At 40.2% G+C, this 5,243-nt stretch overlaps 1 long non-coding RNA gene across 3 annotated transcripts; it reads right to left on the bottom strand.

Annotated features, from left to right (window-relative positions):
• Positions 1 to 1,910: 1,910 nt before the first annotated feature.
• LOC103479328 (uncharacterized) lies at positions 1,911 to 5,095 on the bottom strand. Of its 3 annotated transcripts, none has more exons than XR_535933.2 (4): positions 3,504 to 5,095; positions 3,065 to 3,138; positions 2,274 to 2,420; positions 1,911 to 2,152 (listed from the first exon to the last, which is right to left on the bottom strand). It is a non-coding gene; the product is annotated as an uncharacterized LOC103479328 (long non-coding RNA). The 3 variants fall into 3 exon arrangements; XR_535935.2 differs by having other exon boundaries at positions 2,390 to 2,420; XR_535934.2 differs by lacking the exon at positions 2,274 to 2,420 and having other exon boundaries at positions 3,504 to 5,089.
• Positions 5,096 to 5,243: the final 148 nt, after the last annotated feature.

The following is a 5,243-nucleotide window of genomic DNA, read 5'->3' as shown; positions in this document are numbered from 1 at the left end:
GTGACGACTCTTTTGATTCGGTCTGTTTAGAGTTGCTTCTGAAACGGGACACTGACCAACATATTCGACATGTATTGATCATTTGGATGATGGCACTCGTCAAAATGAAATGTTTGTCTCAATTGTTGACTGTATGCTGTTTTTATGATGTAAAGCATTTTGAACTGCTGAAATGTGCTATATAAATAAACTTGATTGATTGCAGCGCTACTGTTAAGAAAAAGCTTAATGTGTGGGTGTCAATCTATGCGGAGCAGAACAGCAAAGACCTATAATTTYCTACGCAAACGATTAAATCTTACTACTAATTTGCAGAATATATCTTCCATTGCTTCGGTCAACAWTTAACTAACAACTGAATGCTTTAGACATTAGTATTATAATCCTAGTATTAATCAATAGGACATACRATGGAGTAGAAATTATTACCACTTCTCTTGCCTATAAAAGCTGCAATAAATTAGTTTTATTTTTGTGATAATACTGGTATACAGTGAAAGGCTTGATGTTACAACRACAATCGAATACTATATTGTCTAGAAGCTTTATTCATAGCTGCAGTTGATAAATGCAGGTGTGCGTTTGCTGGTTAATAGCTGATGTTTAACAGGTTCCCAGGCTGTACGTGTTGTAGACGAATGTTGAAGCAGCTTTAAACATGCAAGTGAAAAATCTCTGTTGCACTAACGTAAAACCAGAGAGCACAGAAAATGCTCTCTGGTTTTACATTTTTTTGGACCTGACGTAGTGAAACCATGATTTATTTACTATTTTCTTTTCACCCAAATCGATTTCCCAAAACAGTCTGCAGAACATTGAAAGGTGTCTCTCAGTCTTCTCTTTAGAGGTTGCTTTGTATATGGATGTGTGTGTGCATGTGTGCGTGGGTGTGTGCGTGTGCATGTGTGTGTGCGACGCGTGTGCATGCGTGTGTGTGTGTGCAGYATAATTTGTGGCTGAAAGCTGAGATCTCTGCTGACATTAGCATCAGGCTGGGAAGGCTGAGAAAAGAGACATYCTGGAAAAGAGAGGAAGCAAAGATGGAGGGGTGGGGGGGAAAGTGAAGCAAGGTGAACACCTCTCAGGTCACATTCATGTCAAACTATGAGGTACACACATTTCTCCTGGCAGGCTTGCAGGCAGGAAGCTTGGGGCGCATAAAAGGACAAAGAATGAATGAGGAGTTAAAGGATTGTTGCAGACAGAATTAACAGTTTTGCTGTAGACATGTAGAGCGCCACAGTCCTACATAGTTAACCTTTCTGTCTCTTCCTGCTGTAACGCGTGGGAGTCCACCTGTCGAAATCATTAACCCAGACTAGACTGGGCTATGATGCTCTGTCTGTCTGAGCTGTGGGGGCCAGTACGTAGGCAGACGACTGATGATGAGTCAGAGAGTAGAAGCAGAGAGAACGTGGAAGAGATTTAAGTAGGAGGAGGCTTTTCTGTCAATTATAGGAAAAAAAAATGAATGAAGCTGCCACATTATTAGGCACACCTGGTCTAGTGCTTGTTTACGCAAATAGTGAGTCTCTAGATGGATTCAGACATCTTCATCTTCAGACATCCACAGCCTCCACACACTCATATAGAGGAAAGCATTGTCTGNAGGCATGGAGCCAGAACTCGAGACTGGAGCACCGTCTAGTCTTGACTGCTGGCTGTCCATTTGAAGAAAAATGTTTTCTCTTATCTTGGTACCCCTGGTGCCTTGGATCCGACCTCGGCTCCCTGTGACGCCGCTGTTGGACGGGTCGTCAGAGAGCACTGCTGAACCCTGGCTGGCAGCAGCAGCTTTGGGCCCTCCTTGCAGACTAATTCCAGTGTCAAATGTGCATTTGATAGCATGAAAGTCAGATTTGTATGTTATCCGGTGAGGGGAGGCACTTCGGCCTCTGCTGTCTGTCCGCATCATCTGCAATTAGTTTACGTGAGGTTAGAGAAAATTGTAAAAAAAAAAAAAAAGAAAAGCTGTAAATGGGACAGCTCACTGAAAAGAGGGGCACCACACAAAAAATTATTTGCTGCAGTGGTTGCAAGAAGGCAAAAAAAAATAAAAATTATTAAAATTAAAATGATTCAATTATTTTCAATATTTGTGGGGTATTTGTCAAGCTGGCTGTTTCTTCAATTCAGAAAGGCATATTTACACCTAAAAGAGAGAAAGAAAAAAGAACAATCAAATAAGAGCTTGTTGTCTCGGCTGACAGAATTAATTTGTTGAAAAAAGCTCCCAAATTTGTGCCGGATGTTCAACCTGACTAAATGTTTACCTCATCGATGCAGGCGAGGAAAAACTCACAGTTCTATTGCAAACAACGGAAGCTACCAAGCAACTTAATCGCTGCTAAAATTAAACTTTAAAGCTTTCAGGATTACTTAAACTCACTGCGCAGGTGGAAGGTTTCCAATAGTCAGAACTGTGAAGAAAACCAAACCGTGACTCGCTGCCGCGCACTGCTCGACACAGGTATCGGCAATTACTTCATTCAGCGGCCCTTATGCATAATTGTTAGGTGCACTCAAATGCGCTGTCGGTAAAGATGAGCGATTGAGGACATTTAAAGAAGCCGACGTGTGTCAAAATAAAGATTTAAAACAATAACGAAACAAACAAAAATTTAATTAATCTGCCAAAAAAAAAAAAAAAAGCCACATAGATAATAAAAAGTTTGCAATGTCTACACAATACAGCCATAAATCTGTAGCTTTTGTTTGAATTCTAAATGTTAATATTTTATTACCACCTTTAAATAAATAAATTGGTCCAGGGAGCAGCTAATGAAAGTTTTATAAGGTGATCAATTGAGAGCCACCCATAAAGTTGGGATGATTCATTGCCAAAGTCCAATGGAAATAATACATATATATAAAAAATAAAATAAAATAAAAATGCCCTCCACAAATAAATACTTTTATGAGTCTTTACATTGAACATCGAAAACTAACGCGAGTGCGCAAATTTACGACAGTCTGTGAATGCAACCTCCTTCGACTAAAGTGCGCGCGCAGCTTAAAGGTCACCAGCGAAGTAAATAAAAAGAAGATTGAGGTAATTTCTTACTTTTCTCCGAACAGTTCCGTCCTAGCATTGCAGGCTTGTTTGTTTTCAGTCAGTCGGTGGTGACGGCTCCCTCTCTGGGATAAATAAACAGATGGCGACTCATGTCTCTAAATGCWGTAAATGGATTATCCCCTGGTAATCCTGTGTAAACTACTCCACTAACTGTGAACCACCAGAGCTGAGTGGGTACCAACACTGAGGTAAGTTAGTATATTGCACAGCCACTAATAGCAGATACACCCTGCAATATAAGTGCATTCAAGAAAATAGGTATTATTGTGTGATGACTACCATTTGCTGTGCTTAATATATCACGTGCATGTTAAGGCAGTGCAGGTTTTTTGTTCTGTGTGCATACGCAATAATGTCAGTCTTGGCAGCATATGCAGAGCATCTTAGATTTATACTAAGCATGCAGGTCATTGATAAATCCACTTACCTTTGTCTGTTGTTTAACTCCAACAGAGTATTTCCAGGTTTAGAGGCAAGCCATTTGMAAATATTAACCTGTGTGCATCACGCCTGCTCTGCATGAGCAAGGATGCAGCACCATCTGACTTGTGTTCCTGCCTGCCTGCCCGCGTCTGTGAGATGGCAGTGGAGGCAAAGTCTGTCTGTGAAGTGACACTGTGTTTGTAACGGAACCAGCTGGACTGGACTCCACTGGACTGGGCCGATCCACGCAGAGAAACGAGTGGTTCCGCTCGCTGTGACCTGGATCTGACTGAGGACCGTTCTCCCATGTGGCACCGGGACCTACTTGTTATAAATACAGGCCAATCAGAAAAGACTTCATCTGAATGAGGCTAACTTTTAGAGAGGGAAGGTAGGGAGGGGTTAGTGAATTAAAGCATCAAAAAATGGAAATTTTGAGGGAATGACGTCATGGTGAGAGGAAAAGCAAATATAGAGAGGTAGATGCTGTGAGTGAGGCATGGCAGAGGAAATCAAGAATGTAGGCAGAGACTCATGTTGACCTGGATAATGGAGGTGAGAAGTGAACTAAAGAATGGATGATAAAACAAGAAGAGTAGAAATTGCGAGATCCTTGCGTTTGCTGGGATGATGCTTGATTTTTTATTTATTTTATTTTACATTTTATCACATCCCAACCACAAGTTTGAAAGTATTTTATGAAGATGTTACAGGGAATACCAACATTACGTAATAGTGCCATGAAAGAAGAGACGATATGGGATTTTAAAAACAGTTTACAGGCAAAAATCTGAAAGGTTTGTTGTGCATTTGTATATCTGTGGCCTCTGACTTCATGCTTCATCTTTTGCTTCAATTACACCTGCAAATAATCCCGAAGCATGACGCTCACATCACCWTATATTTCATTGTGAGAAATAATGTGTTCATGGTATTTAAGTTAGTTTTCCTCCATCAATAGTTTATTTTTGTATTTTATCCAGTGTTGATCTTATGCGACAATGGGACCTTTGCTTAAATGCAAATTGGTTTCCTTCTGGCTTTTTTTTTTTCCTCGACAATGACGTTTTTCTTCTCTAACAAGCCTCGTAGACCTTTACAGAATGGCCGTTTTCATGCTGAGGTTGAATCAGTCATGGGTGGACTGTGCTAATTAGGCGACTACTGAAGCCAGTGTATAGTTGTACTATATATACAGAGTTTAAAGACTCAGATTTGTTATTCACAAACATGTTTTCCTTCCACTGCCTGGTGATTATGTTGAAATCCTGCTGTTATTGGCTGTGATGAGCAGMATTAAGCTAATAATGTTGAAAGGCTTCACACTCTGTAGTTCTGCAATTCTGCAGTTGAACCAGCAGGGAGCGCTCTTAACATTACAGCCTATACATCAACAGTCCTGACGTCTTTTTAACTGGWTACTAGTTGACACAGTGGAAAGTTAGAAAGGTTATGTTCTTGTGTACATTTATCAATTTTTTTATTACTGTGATGTGTTGGGAAGAGATTAATTATCAATTATAGTTTAAGAAGATTGAGATTTATTTTTTATTTTAAAGTGACATCATTCTGTGCATTTATCAAAACTGGGTAATACTGATACTCTGATGTGGCTCTAAAACAGAGTACGTGTTTTTCGTTTCATAGTTCATCACCGAGCGTCCAGATTGTGACATCGGCAGCATTTTTAAATGCCCTCCATGGCAGGACAACCATATTTAGAGTTTCCCTCATTTGCAAGGGG

Source organism: Poecilia reticulata, linkage group LG17, assembly GCF_000633615.1.
Source record: "Poecilia reticulata strain Guanapo linkage group LG17, Guppy_female_1.0+MT, whole genome shotgun sequence".
NCBI classification, from domain to species: Eukaryota; Metazoa; Chordata; class Actinopteri; order Cyprinodontiformes; family Poeciliidae; genus Poecilia; species Poecilia reticulata.
The sequence above is the reverse complement of the archived record's forward strand: the minus strand, read 5'-3'. Positions and strand labels throughout refer to the sequence as shown.